The 15,757-nt window shown below is 33.8% G+C and overlaps 1 protein-coding gene and 1 non-coding gene across 5 annotated transcripts in view; one reads left to right on the top strand and one right to left on the bottom strand.

The window, feature by feature from the left end:
• The window catches only part of CEP112 (centrosomal protein 112), a 389,712-nt gene that overhangs the window by 179,005 nt on the left and 194,950 nt on the right, over positions 1–15,757 (top strand). The window lies entirely within an intron of this gene.
• On the bottom strand, positions 9,822–9,928 carry LOC117014160 (U6 spliceosomal RNA). Its single transcript, XR_004421458.1, has one exon. It is a non-coding gene; the product is annotated as a U6 spliceosomal RNA (small nuclear RNA).

Here is a 15,757-nt window from a genome sequence, read left to right on the forward strand (position 1 = left end):
TTTAGTTGACTAAGCCCTGCACTGTCTCAGAGCAGATGAGGGCTGTTAGCGGGCCTTGGAGCCAATCCCAAGGGCTGCTTGCAAGACTTGTGAATTCAAAAACTACCTTCCTCCAATCTTTCAGAGACCCGTGTTAGTATTTGTTACGAAAATACCTTCACTTTTATGACGAGGATTGCAAATAAGTCTGTGAAGCTGCTTGTAAAATTTTGAAGTATATGAAACACATGCACATACACAATGGTTTTCTAAATTGTATACTTGAAATTCAGGGGATTACTAAAGTGATGTGGTTTGTATTATGCGTAACATTTTCGTTAAAAGCACCCACTTTATTATATACATTCAACTGTAATCATACAGAACTGCTAAAAAAAACCTCTTTCCTTATGACTTTGGAAATGGTTATAGGGAATATACCCACGTTCGAGGCATCTCTTACTGAGAAAAACACACAATGAAAACAAACAAAAAACGCTTTATATAATTTTCCGCTAATGAAAGTAATATGTATGTTCTGATTTTTTTGATCCCATTCTTAGTTAAGTTTCTGCCTCCTTATTGGCCACTTTGCTTTGGAACTGCATTGAATAAACCTGAAGTCATAATAGAGTTCCGTATCCCTAGCAACATGTCTTTTTGTTTCAACACTTTGCAGGTATTTATTTCCATTCAAATACTTTTTTAGGGTTTGCTGGTTTCTTTGGGGGCAGGGGTACATGGCTCACTAAATAGTCTGAGAGTAAATCTAGTAATCTCAGGACTCTAGGACATGGTAGAAGGAGAGATCAGAATCCTAGGTAGCTAGGCATTCAAGTGCACTGTTACATTATTAGGAGGATGAGAAGTTCAAGTAGGTCAGTTTTAGGATAATGAAGTCAGATCAAGAGGTCAGAAAAAAGGATTTCATGAGTCCAGGTAGTTGAATCAAGAGATAAAAAGGATGTAATTACGTAAAGTCAAGAACCTAATCACAACAACAGATGTCAGGTACAGGTAGTAACCTTAATTTTTGGAACATGCATAGTAGGATCAGGAATGCAAACCCCAGATTATGAAGCAAATAAGTATCAGAGATTGAAGGTGACCAAAAGGTTTAGTCGGGCCGGTGACCAGAGTTCATGGCTATGAGCCTATCTTGGAGGCAAGATCTATTTGGGCGGGAGCCATCGTGCATGTACCCTGCCTTAGCAGGGAATGACCCCGTGAGTGAGTGGGCAAGTGCAAGCTTGCATTTGAGGTGACATGGGGGAGAGAGGGTGAAAGGAGTTTCTGAACCTTTTACGTTAACAAAAAGGAAAATAGTCTTGTACATCCTCTCATATAGTGTTAGGCGACTTTGTTCAGTACACTTAGTTAAGTACAGCAGGCAACTAGTAGGCTACCAGTTTACCAGGCCTTGGCAACTTGGTAAATATTGACTAGCGGAAGTCATCGGTAGTTATATGGACAGAGCTTTTTAATCTCAGGATAGTTTCAAAGAGCTCTCTCTGCATTAGGTTGTGTAGACCAGTTTTGTTAACAAAACTGTCCATCTTAAAACATAGTTGATGTTTTTTAGTATTTAGTGAACAAAATAAATTCATGTATTTATCAAAAATGTTAAGCTAATTGAAACACATGTAATGATTTTTGGTTCATCTCTAAATTTACTTATAGCATCTTTCCTATGGGTTTTGAAAAATCTGTTGATATTCATGATCTTGATCCAGGTAGCTTTTGTTCCTTAGTTTGTTTTTAAAGTATTATAATTAGGATCAGTGTACCTGTAACTAAGTGTTTGAATATCTAAGGTGCATAACTTTACTTAGATTTCATAACCGTCTAGTTTCACCAGATGCAAGAATATAATGTTGAAAAGAGTTTAACGTTACATTTAGTAAGCTGAATCCTTAAAAATGGTAGTCTAACTCTTCTTATAAATTAATTTAAAACCTTTTTTATGTTATATCATTGTGATTAATCATGTTTCTAATATCTGTATACCAGTTATAGAACGATTTGTATCTTTTGAATAAAGACTTGAAGATAGTTAATAATATCTTTTTTACACTCTTATAGAGTCTTAGTTAAAAGTACCCCACAGAATGTTAATATAACTGAAAGTAATTTTAAAGTGAAAGAGCTAAATTATTTTAAAAATTACCAATTATATATTTATAAGAAGAGGTAAATAATATCGCCATGGATTTAGTTAGTGCGTTTTTTCTATTTGCATTGGCTTTGTCCACAAAATATCTTTTTATATTAGGTGAAATCATTTTATGAATGGAGAAATAAAACCAGCAAGTAACAGATCATGTGCAAAAATACAAGTTATTACAGTAAAGTAAGTTATGTTGCACAGTCTCATGAGGTTGCGGTGTTGATGTCAGAATCCTCCAGGATGCAACACAGGATACTTCCTTCTCTCTTCTCTCTCTGTACCCTACACATAATACAAGGTGTTCTGACACCTAAGATATGTTGGGGGGCCCACCTGGACAGTAAAGGTGACCTTTAAGGTCAAGTTGCCTGGGAAGGATACTGTGCTACCATGCTGAAGATGTTCACCACCAATGGCTTAATCGCTGTAGAATGAATTTCCTTTATTAGTCTGGATACTTGAGCTTCTTTCAGAATTCTTACTAGATCCCTCAAGAATCACACTATGCAACGAGTGAAAGGAATATTAAACTAGATCTCCTCACTTATAATCTGGTGCTTGGGAGAAAAGATTGAAATAATAACTTTTAAGGTTTATTCCTTTAGATAAGATTATTGACTTATATGTTTTTATTACGCACTTAAATTACAAATGTGACCCTGTTATTTACATGATACTGGCTTAAAACAACATACCACGAGATCCTTCTGTATTAGCTTTGCCTCATGTTTAAAGAATTAGTTGCGTGAAATGCACTTAAGGCACAAAAAAGTACACATAATAGGAAGGAAATGCTGTTAGAAGTACTAATAAGGGAGGATGTGCAATGTCCATTCTGATGGAAGCAGTCATTGAGTCAGCTTCAACCTTCAGAGGGGGCAGGGCTTTCCTTCCTTTCATCAGCTCATTGTTTAAAAGTCAGCTATGTGTGCCTCAGAGTGTTCCAGATTTTCTTACATTTAATTAACCAGCCCAATCTTCTGAATACCCTGCTTTAGTAAAGTCATATGATTGTTAGCACAATAATTAGTGTTTTCTGAATGGCACCAGTGTAACATTGGGCTATTGTGACCTTAGCGTGTACAGAATGTTTGGATAGAGTGGCTAATACAGAACTGGCAGAAAACCTAGGTCAAAACTTAGCTTTTTTGGAAGAGAGAAGTATAGTAAGTGAAGAGAGTGTTGAAAAATCTGCTTTCCAATTACCTGAGTCATTCTTTGTAGAAGAAGGTTTCTAGTGAAGATGAATTCAGCCTGAATTTTATTCTTCTTCCAAGGCCAACTGGGTTACCTGTCACTCCTGGAAACACTGTCAAGAAAATAGCTTTCAGTGTTTCTAGACACTGCAAATAACATTTTCCGACGTGCAGTCCTGCTGTTGCACCACAGTCCTGTCTGTCAGCCCTGCTGTTGCACCACAGTGAGCTGTGGACAATACGTCTGTGTTGACTTTTTAATACTTACATTTTGCATTCTCAAGGTGAAACTATTAAAAGTGCTATTTGAAGCTCGTGTCTTTTAGTGTCATTATTCTCAAGTGGAGTATTTCCACTTTCATGATTCCATGTGAATCTAGAAAATATAGTAGTTATATTTTATGCTTCTGTTAATTATTTGTACAGTTTAATCTATAAAATACATGCTCATGCGTAGTCATTTTAAGTGTGGTAGACATTCATTTGCAAATTTCCAAAATGGGTCAGTGTGTTATGAATCTTCATTTTTCCCTTTTAATTGTAACAATCTAAAAGAAAATTGCTATGGGTTTTTAGTCTTTTTCCTCAAGAACTACTTTCAATTAGATGACTTGGGTGGTTCTTCTAGAATAAAACTAGAAATTTCAACATCACTGATGAATTTTTAGCAGTATTGTCATTAAAGACAAAAAAACAAACACAAATGCAGCCATAATGTTTGCCAGTTCATGTGCCTCATTACATGTACTACTTCTTTTTTTTCTCCAGATAGGCATGTAAATTAATGAGTGCTTTTCTTTTGTACTTTCTCCCTATTTTTCTTAATTCTCTGCCTAAGTACTCTCTTCTTTTGCAAGTAAAAATATTTTTTCTTTCTAGATCTCAGTCCTTCGTAGTACATTCCAAAACTGAATATTAATTGTTCTAACATTTTTAACCAAACTAAAGTTTTTCTTGCCTTTCCTACATGTTTAAACTCTGTCCTCTCTTTGATCCTACAATTTAATTGTGTCATTGTGATCACATTTAATTTTGTGTATTGAATTCCTTCCAGAGTTAAGCTATTCTTTTGGAATTTGGGGGAATTTAAGTCCTTTTCTCATCTTTACAAGTTGTGGAGGAAGTATTTTCACTGAAACACAAGGTGGGCTAATGATTTTGTTTTTAATTACTAGGTCTAATAACTGTAGAACAAGAATTGGAAAACAAGAATGTATAATACTTTAAATATACTCGTACCAAACATGCATATAGGATCTCAGAGAAAAGTTTGACTTGCTATTATAAGGTAAATCCACTAGCTCTTAGTTCTAAATATCTCTCAGTCAGTTAAGGGGTTTTAAAAAAATATGTTCCATTGGGTAGAACACAGGCATTATGAGTCAAGAAAGTTCTATCTGCAGCTTAGATGCAGTGGGTTAAAAATAGAAACTGTGCTGCCCTCAGAATCTTAAGAACTGGTTTCTTCTCCTGACTTTTATGTGACTTTACCTGCATCCGTTAATAAGTCTCTTTTTTACTTTTACAACTACCTGTCTTTCCTGTGGCATATGGGGACACACTTTAAAAGCTTTAGCCCTATAAAAATACTGTAAAAATATAAATTTTTATTCAAAAATGCAGCAAAATATTACCTCACATTTAAAATAATTCTATAACACTTGGCTTAACTTGAAATCATTAATTTACAAAATATGTTAAAAGGTATATATTATATGTTTTAGGATATAATTATATAGTAACTAGGCTTTTTTAACTATTTAGTTAAATTTCATAGGATCTTATGTAAGAGAAGTTTTATGCATGATATAAGTTTAATCTCTATAAAGTAAATTGATATGTTAAATCTTTTCAAAACATTATTTCTTATTTACCCAACAGTATTTTTGTAATATACGCTACAATTGGCCTTTTAATATACAGAGGGTGCCAAAAAATGTATACACTTTTTAAGAAAGGAAAAAATATTAAAATTGTAATAATATATACCAATAACAAAAAATGAATACAAGTCACATTTGACTTCTGCAATTACAAGAGGTACTCAAAGTGGTTACCATCAGTGTCCAGACAATTCTGATTATGGCGAACTGCTGCTTAAGCAACGTTGACCAAAGTGTCCACTTGTATACATTTTTTTGATACCCCTGGTATATGCTGTTCTTCTTTAATGTCTGAATATCCACTTTCACATCAATTCTATGTATTTAATAAAATATCAAATATTCCCATTTCATTCAACGTACTCCCAACAGAGTAACCCAACAGAGATTAGCAGGCATGCCTCCACCGTTCTACTCTACGCTGACCCATAATTCATTTTAAAAAAAAAGGGAGGTGTGTTTGAATTCAGTGACATGTTGCTCTTGAAGTCTATATGAAGAAGCAGTTACAATATCTGACCACAGGTTATCCACTTCCATGCTTTTGTCCTTCGTAATCTAACCTATATGACCAACCAAAGAATGTCTAAGGAAGATGGGAGAACGGTGTCAGCACCTCTGTTCTTAGTTTCCTTGCCCGTTCACTGTGGGAGGACGTTTCCAGTGAGAAGGGGGTCAGGAGCTTGGACTGCTGCTCCTGAAATGCCATCCCAAACAACTTCCTATGAGGATTCTTCCTCCTCGGTAGACTTCATGGATAAATGAGAACATGACTCTTCAGAAATGGACACTATAGATTTATTAATAGATATAGACCATCCATCTCCTTACAATATGATTCGGTGAAATAGTGGCTGTTTAGATGGATGGATATACTGATGGACAGACAAATCAACGACTGACATAGCTGACCAGAGAGCTATGAACTACCAAGGATCGAAAGTCTTGAAAGACCTGAGACCTATGTCAAAGCAAGAGTTCACAGAGAGGTACTCACCAGGCTGTGAACACTGCCTAAGACAGGTCTAAATTCCCGCCTGCTGATGCTGCCTCTCTACCATTTTGTTTCTTTTTAATCCTGTATCCATCATGTCTGTCCCTACTACTGCCTGAACCATGGTATTCAATACACACCAGTTGTCTTGCTTCAGAACAGAACTGATTGATGTTTAGTTATTGTATTTAATTTGTTAGTAACACACTAATCATGTCATTATTTCTGGTACATTTTTCTTTGGGAGACAAAAGCAATGTTCTGTTACAAGGTTAAACTCTCTTTTATGCTTGAGATCCTATGGGAGTTTTTTACAACAGAAGAGAAAATTCTATTGCATATGATATTTATAAATGATGTTAGAAGAGTAAAAGACCATAAAGTTTAAATGATGCGTTTTCTTTGAATCTGTAAGCTTAAATCCAACTATGTATTTATCATGTCCAGCATAATGAAAATAGAGAAATTACTTTAATCAGTTTTATATGACTTAAAAGAATAAGATTGGTGGCCTAATATTAACCATAAATTATTAAAATGTGTTCTAGAACTGTTAATGCTGTTCTTAAGAAAATATATCATTTTAAATTAACTTTTTTACATGATACTCAAAAGTATAGAATAGTGAAGCAATGTAGTTTTCAAAGACAAAATTGAAATTGAAGGTCCTTTATGAAATATCCATAATAAAAGGAAAATTTGTCATAGGATGTTTACATTTCCATAATACATAGAAAGACTATATTAAAAATGATTATTGTATTCAAATTTAATAAATTTTTCCTTTTTAGAAGCATTCTCCTGCCAGCTGGGCATAAAACCTGTGCATCAGTTTTTAAAAATTGTTTTATTATGTTGTGTCTGATACATACAAAGAAAGTACGTCAAATAATATTTAAGCACTAAGGCGTATAAACAAAAGGCGCTTCATGACTTAACTGACCACCCAAGTTAAGAATTAGAACGTTATTGAAATCGTTGCCTCTACCTGTATGTTCCTTCCTTTCCTGTACTACTGGCATCCCTGTCCCAAAGGCAACCATTCCCTTAATTGTGTGTTGACACTTACCTAACACTATTTCAGTAGAGCTTTATCACATATATGTCTCTAAATAGCATATTGTTTACTTTTGCTTGATTTTGAACTTTATAGAAATGGTTACATAGTGTAGGTAATCTGCATTTGCAGTTTTCATTCAATATTTTATTTCTGATTCATCCATTGTCCTGTGTGCAGCTCTGGTGTATTCACTTGGCTGGATACAATATCCCGTTGCATGACGAGAAGTCAATTGTTATGAATATTTGGGCCATCTCTAGTTATGCAGTTTTTAAAATGCTGCTATGCACATTCTTGGATGTGTGCCTGGTGCACATGAGTAAGTTTCTCTATAAAATGTTGGGACATAGCTTATGAAAATGTTCAACTTTTCCAGGTAGTGTCAAATTAATTTACAGTGGGGTTTTACCATTGTGCATTCTTATCAGTAATGTGTAAGAGTGCCAGTGATACACACCCTTACCAGCGTTTGTTACTCTTAGACTTCTTATGTTTTGCAAACATAGTGATTGCATTTTCTGATGATTAATGATGTTGGGCACCTTTTCGTATGTTTACCATTAAAATTTTGCCTTTTATGAAATGCTTGGTCATGTCTTTTCCTCATTTTTCTTTTGGGTTGTTTGTCTTTATCAGTATAGTTTAGAAATTCTGGAGACTATTCTTTTGTTAATTACATATGCTGCAAATCTCCCCTTCCACGTTTTCCTTTTTTATTATCTTTATTGTGTCTTTTGATGAACGAACGTTCTTAATCATATTGTAGTCTAATTTATCAGTCTTTTCAAGTTAGTGCCCTTTGAGTGATGTTGATGAAATCCTTTCTTACCTGGAAGTCAAAAGGCCATCCCCATATTTTTAAAAATTTTGTCTTTCACATTTGGTCTCTAATCCACCAAGCATTGATTTAAAAAAATATAGAGAGAGCTTTTTGAGATGTACTATCCATACCACACAATTCACCCATGTAAAATTCAGTGGGTTTTAGTATATTCCTAGAGCTATGCAGTTTATCACTCCAATGGATTTTATTTTTTTTTTTTTTTTTTTTTTTTTTTTTTTTTTTTTTGTTTTGCACACTTTAATATTTTATTGGAATCATGCATATATTCTTCAACTTCTTTGTCTGCTCCACAGTATTTGTAAGTTTCATCCACACTGATATTTACATTTTATCTAGTATGAAAATAGTTCACTTTTCCAATAGCGTGCCATTACAGTGATATGAGCATTCTTGTACACAACTCCTAGGGTACACATGTTTTTCTAAGGAATTGCTGGCTCATAGAATTTCTGCATTTTCCAGACAATAATTCCAAATTATCCAAAGTTATACTCCCATCAGTGGGGCATGACTTGCAGGCCTTTTTTACTATGTTTACATTTTGTTGGTTATTCTTGTTTCTTATTCTGTGGATTACTTATTTACCCATTTTTTCCTTTGTCTTTATTGTGTACTTCTTTTAAAAATTCTGATATTGATCCTCAGTCCATTATATGCAATTATAAATATAAATATTTCACAATTCTCCTAACAAGAACATTCTCCTACACAATTTATCACTCACAAAATTTAACATGTACATAATACTATTACCTCTTATGAATATAGTCCATACTGTTCATAATTATTTATCTCTTAAATCCACAACCCAATTAAGAATCAGAGTAAGTACATTTAGCTATTTAGCTCTCATTTCTCTCTTTTCCTTTAGCTTGAAATAGTTTCTCCACTTTGGTTTTGTCTTTTGTGATATTGATTTTATGAAGAAGATATTGATTTTATGCAGAATATTTTTCCCTCAATTTTAATTTATCTGAAAATTTTCTCATCAATAGACTCAGGTCAAACATTTCTGGCAGGACTATTACATGGGTGATGTGTTTTCCTCAGTGCCTCTCATGAGAAGGATTTAGATGTCAGTTTGTCCCATTGTTGACTTTCATATAAATCTTAGAATTAATTAACTTGCAAAGTTACACCAAAAACCCTGCCAAGACATTGACTGGAATTGAGTTGTATTTAGAGATTAATTACGTCTCTATTAACTTTATTCCTAGGTATCTTATATTTTCTGTGCCGTCTAAGTCTTTTTTATTCACAGGTTTGTTTTTATGATAACTGATACCTTCTTAAAAATTGCATTTTAATCCCTATTTGTTGCTAGGGATTATTTATCACCGATATTTCTAGCAGTTCTTTTTTATAAACTAAGTTTGTTACATTCATATTGTTCGAAAGTTAAGATACATAATAACATTCAGTGAAAGTCTTACTCTAGCCCCTGATCACAGCTATCCAATTCTTTCCCAGAGGCAACCAATCTAACCAATTTCTTACATATTCTCCCAGAACTATTTTGTATCAATACAAGTAAGAGTATGCAGGTATTTGTATACATGGTGTGTTACCATTAAATAAATGATAGGGCTACTAACAGAAATAAAAGTCAGAGGGAGGGCCCATTGTAGGAAGGATGGTTTGGTTTTATAATCTGATATTCATAATGGCTATAAATTTCCCACACGTTTTACAAAAAAGAAAAATATGGAACGCTTCACGAATTTGCGTGTCATCCTTGCGCAGGGGCCATGCTAATCTTCTCTGTATCGTTCCAATTTTAGTATATGTGCTGCCGAAGCGAGCACTCCAATGGATTTTAGAACGTTTTATCACCACCTCTCAACTCATACCTATTAACAGTTACTCCCCATTCTCCCTCGCCTCCCAATGGTCTAGTCCTAGGCAACCACTAATCCAAATTCTCTCTCTCTAGATTTGCCTATTCTGGTATTTCTTATGAGTGAATCATACAATCTGTGGTCTTTTGAGACTGGCTTCCTTCATTCAGTGTGTTTTCAAGGGTCATTCAGGTTATAGCATGTATTAGTTCTCCATTCCTTTTTATTACTGAATAATATTCCATTGTTTGTGTATACTATCTTTTATTTGTCCGTTCATCAGTTGATGGACATTTTGATTGTTTCTGCTTTTGGGCTATTACGAATAATGCCATTATGAACATTCATATGTTAAGTTTTTGTGCAGAGATATGCTTTATTTCTTTTGCATATCTACCTAGGAATGGAGAGAATTGATTCTTGTTATTGTACAATGTAGGGATCCGATTTCATTGTTTCCCATATGAATGCATAGTTTTTACATTGGTTCATCATTTACCCACTAAACTATGATGCCAACTAGGTCCAATGTGAGTCTGTTTCTAGGCTCTGCGTTATGTTCCATTAGTCAAGTTTTTCTATTCTCTGTGATATTACACCATGTTAATTTCAGTGACATTATTTTAGGTCCTGATGTTGGTATGGAATGTCACACCACCTGTCTCTCCTTTGACTGTCATGGTGCTGTGTTCATCTCTGTACATTTTAAATTCAGCTTGTCAAGTTTCTTGAAAGCTTTTGTTGAAATTTTAATTGAGCTTGCATTGATTAATGCTGTAGATCAATTTGGGAAGAACTAATGGAGAGATTTTCCATCACCATGATGTATCGCTCTTACTTAGATCTTTAATGTCTTTCAGAAAGGCTTATAATTAGTTTTGCACATCTTTTGGTAGACATTTCTGAGAATCTTGTGTTTGTCATAGTTGTAAATGGTGTTGTGAATAGCTTTTTGCCGGTGTATAAAAATTACAAATGATTTTTTAACATTAATCTTTTATTCTGACACCTTTCTAAACTTTCTTATTATTTCTAATAATTTGTACATTCATTTCACATTTGCTCTATGGACAATCATAACATCCATGATTAAAGACAGTTTGTTTTTATTTTTTATTTTTGGCCAGAACAGTTATGAATACAAGTTCTGGTAGTAGGCATTTTTTTCTTCTTCCTGATTTTAAAAGGGCTATTTTAAAACTTCATGATCAAGAATGAATAAAATTTGCTTAGTTTTTTGGTAAATACTTTTTATCTGGTTAAGAATGGGCTCTTCTATTTCTATTTTGCTAGGAGTTTCTGTCATGGAATTTTATAGAATGTTTTTTGTGTGTTGAGATAATCATAAGTTCTTTTTATTTTGCTACTATAATGGGGTAAACAATATTATAAGTTATTTTATAACATTACACCAACATTATTTCCTTTCCAATTGAATCCAATCACTGGATTCAATTTGCCAATAATTATTGAGACTGACCTGAAATTTTTCTTTTTTGAAATATTTTTTAATTGATGTGCTAGTCTCATAAATTGAGTTGCTAAATAATCCTTCTTTTTCTATCCTCTGAAAGAATCAGTATCAGAGTAAGTTATTTGTTTCTTAAATATTTGAGGGAACTGGCCAGTAAAGCCATCTGGGCTTGATATTTCATTTCTGGAAATATTTTTGACTGCTATTTAAATTTCTCTAATGGTTATAGGATGACTCATATTTTCCCTTTTTTTTCTAGTCAGTTTTGGTAAATTTTTATAGCTTAGAGATTTTTCCTTTTCATTTAAATTTGATATTTATTGGCATTTATAGGTTTTTATAAATGTTAGACTGCCCTTGTATTCTTTGCAAGTTAGTGATTACGTATTTTATTTTTATACTTTACTGGACTTGGTTTGCTAATAATTTACTTAGGATTTTTATGTCTGTGTTCATGAGTGAGTTGGCCTATATTTTTATTTCTCTTCCTATTCCTGTCATCCTTCAGTATCACTATCATAACTTCTGAAATAGTTTAAGTGTGTTTATCTTTGTCTATTCTTTTGAAAAGTTTGTAAAAGACTGGAATGATCTATTTCTTGAGAAGTTGTTTTAGAAATCACCTGTAAAATTATCTGAGCTTAGTGTTTACTTTGTGGAAATATTTTTAGCTATTCTTTCAATTTCTTCAATTAGTTTGTTTAATTGTTCTATTTCTTAATTTCACATTTTATATTTTCCTAGGAATCTGTTTCATCAAGGGTCTTCAATTATTGGCATAATATTTTTATGGTATTATCTTTGTAACCTGTGATAGATCTGTAGCACGTCCTTTTTAAAATATTTTATTTTAATTTAGTTATTCTCTAGTTTTTCTAGATAATATTGCCATAACTTTATTTTCATCCCATATATTGTTTATTTGTGCTTTCTTGTTTCCTTCATCAATCTTACTAGAAATTGTTCTATATTAACAATTTCTTAAGTTGGTTGCCTACTTCATTAATAATTAGCCTTTTAAAAATACATAAATAGCATGTTAAAGCTACATATTTGCTTTGGCTTCATCCTTCAGGATTTGATGTGTAATATTTTCATTATCAATCATTTCCAAGAATTTCTATTTAAATGTAATGAATTTATTTTTTATTAGGAAATATGTTAACATCAATCAGAATGTAAAAGTCACTGAAGTATATACAGGAAAATGTCTCCCACTGTGGTGAGACAAACAAAAGTCGTTTTTCTGAGTGGCTGCTTACGCATTTTATAGTATGATAACTCTACTCACACACAGAGTCTGGACATTTAGGTAAAGACTTGAGTTTAGGTTTCCCTCCATAAGGACCTGCTTTGCTTTTCCTAAGTCTTCTTTTAACCATTTAGAGATAAGCCCGTGAAAAGTTAGTGACATTAGTTTTTATCTAATATCCTTTTTCTGTTCCAAGATCCCATCCAGAATATCATACCACATTTAGTTGTTATATCTCTTTAGTGTCCTCTTCGTTGTGATTGTTTGTCAGATTTTCCTTATTTTTGATGACCTTGACAGTTTTGAACAATACCCCTTAGGAATTTGTAAAATGCCCTTCTATTGTAATTGGGAATTCATCTACAGGGAAGCTTTGTTCTCTTCTCCCCCATTTATTAATTTATGCAATAATTGATATCAGTTTGTACTCACGGATATTTTTTTAATTCTTTGGTATATAGTCCAATACTTGTTTCTAAAATTGTTCCAGCTTCAGCCATCAGGAGCTCTTTCAGTTGGCCCCTTGTCCTTTTGATATACCTTCTTTCTCAAAGGGCACTTCTTTACTTCTAGCACAGCAAGATGGTCCAGGCTCATCTTAGGTATTTCCTAGAATCAGTCACTTGTCCACCGACCACTTGTTCCTTTTATTGGAGAATATACTAGAAACCAAAATCTGGGCACTTGGTGTACTTGCTGCTGCTGGGATGTCATTTCCTGAATATATCTTTTCCCCCCCACTTTGTCGACTTTTAAGTTTTTCTCTTTGTCTTTTGTGTTCTGCCATTTCATTACCTAGTATTTAGATGTGGATTTCTTTTCTTTCTTTCTTTTACTTTCTTTCTGTCCAACTTTTCTTTACATTTTTGTTTTTTATTTTATTTTTTCATCCTGCTTGATAACTGTTGTGCTCACTATTTCTGTAGATTCTTTTCCTCAGTTCTGGAAAATTCTTGGTCATTGTCTTTTCTTATCTTCCATATCTTCCCTTCTCTCTCCTCTCCTTTGGCAACTATAGACATATATTAAATCTTATTTTACCTTCCATGGCTTTAAATATCTCACTTACAGTTTTTATCCTCTGATATTATTGTGCTGCATCATGGGTAATTTATTAATGTCTCTTCTGTTTCACCACTTTTTTGCTTCTGCTGTTTAAGCTGCCTTAACTCATTTATCTTTTACACAAAAATTTTACTGTTGGAAATTATTCTTTCTCAAATCTGGAATTTTTGCTTAATCTCTAGTGGTTTATTCATTTCATAATTCATCCTTTGTTTCTTTAAATATTTAATACATGTTAATTTTATATCTGATAATTCCCATATCTGAAGTGCTTGCGAGTGGGAGTCCATGTTGAAGCTTACCAATGGTGGCTTTTTCTGAACTGTGTAATTCTTTAATATGAACTCATTTTTTATTTGTCTTAATTTATGGAAAACTTGGAGACATTGAACTGAAGCTTTTCTCCAGCGGGAATTTATTTCAGCTTCAGATGGAAGTTGATAACACTACTGACCTGCAACAACTGTAGTCCTATTCCAGGCTCTCTGACTTACTCCATGGCATCATGTTCAGCTCCCGGATTCCTTTCACCTGAAGTTGCAATGCTGATAAGGACATTTTCCCCAAAGATACTTTGTCTTTTGAGTGTGCTTACTGCTCATTGTATTGTTTTCAGCACATGCAGGTTTAGATACGTGATTTGTTTTGTTTTTCCCTGTGGAATGTTGTCTTACTTCCTATGAGCAAAGAAAGAGAAAAAATTGTATGTTCTACAGGATCTAGTTATTTCATCGCATGAGAGTCTCCAGATTAATCTTTCTTTGTATAAACCCAGTGGTATTAGTTAGCCCACTATCCCCACATACCTCTCTCCAGCAGCCAGTTTTGGTATCTTCACTGGTTCTCTAGTGACTTGAAATCCAAACTCTGTAGCTTAACATTCAGAATTCCTCAATATCTGTACCACATCTCTCTTTTCTGAGTTTTCCTTACTCCTCTTTAATGCTGTTTTTCTTCTTCCAGGTGGCTCATTGTTTCTACCTGAAATGTCCTATATATTTTTCCCTGTCCCCAGATGGTATCAGTTTATCTCTTAAGGTCCATCTCAGATACATTCTGTTTTATTCAGATATCCAGAATCCTTCCTAGCTTAAAGTAACTGCTCCCTTTTCTGAACTCTTATGGCATTTTGTCTTCTCTTATTGCGTGTGTGTGTGTGTGTGTGTCTGTGTGTGTGTGTGTGTGTACACATGTATATGTAGCATATGTTTTATAGTCTAAATGCTCTTAAGGAAATGTTTTTCTGAGAGTCACTCATCATGGTAGCTTCCACATCACAGATTCTAATAAATAGTGAATTATATATAGTTATAAATTAAAAACGGGAGGGGAGAGTCTGGAAGAGTGAATGCCCAAATTCTGATAAATCTGCCTTTGTTTTTTTCAACTCCTCATCCCAGCAAGGTGTTTGCTTACCTTGGCAGGACCTAACTCATAGCAACACCATGTTGGGTTCTTGGTCCTAACATGGCAGAGGGACAGATAAGATTGTCCCCTGGCAACAAAAGAAAGAGGCAAGTGCAAAAAGTAAAGCATTCTTCCAACCCCTCCTACAGCAGTTTCCTGGGTTTCTCCCCAGGCTGCAACTTCTACCATTCAACACACGTGTAGTCTCCAGTTCAAGCCAACCTTTATTCTTCCTCCCCAGGAGTTTCTCTGGGTTTGTTTTTGTTATCGTTTTTATTGTTGTCATTATTAATATCTCTGATTCATGCTTCCTGTGGTTTCTCCATGGTTGATTTTGAGAAAAATGTCAGCAGCCCATCCTAGTCCACCATCTTGACATCACTGAGTGTTTTTTTATAAGATCACACAAGCAATATATAGATGATGTATTATAGAAATTTATACTTGAAACCTATATAATTTTACTAACCAATGTCACCCCAATAAATTTAATAAAAATTAAAAAATAAATAAAATAGAAGAATGTTTTGACCTCTAGAAACCTAACTATTGTCACTGCCTAAGTCTATCTACCCTTAGAAACTTTCTCATCTATTTC

This window comes from Rhinolophus ferrumequinum, chromosome 21 (genome assembly GCF_004115265.2).
Source record: "Rhinolophus ferrumequinum isolate MPI-CBG mRhiFer1 chromosome 21, mRhiFer1_v1.p, whole genome shotgun sequence".
Lineage (NCBI taxonomy): Eukaryota > Metazoa > Chordata > Mammalia > Chiroptera > Rhinolophidae > Rhinolophus > Rhinolophus ferrumequinum.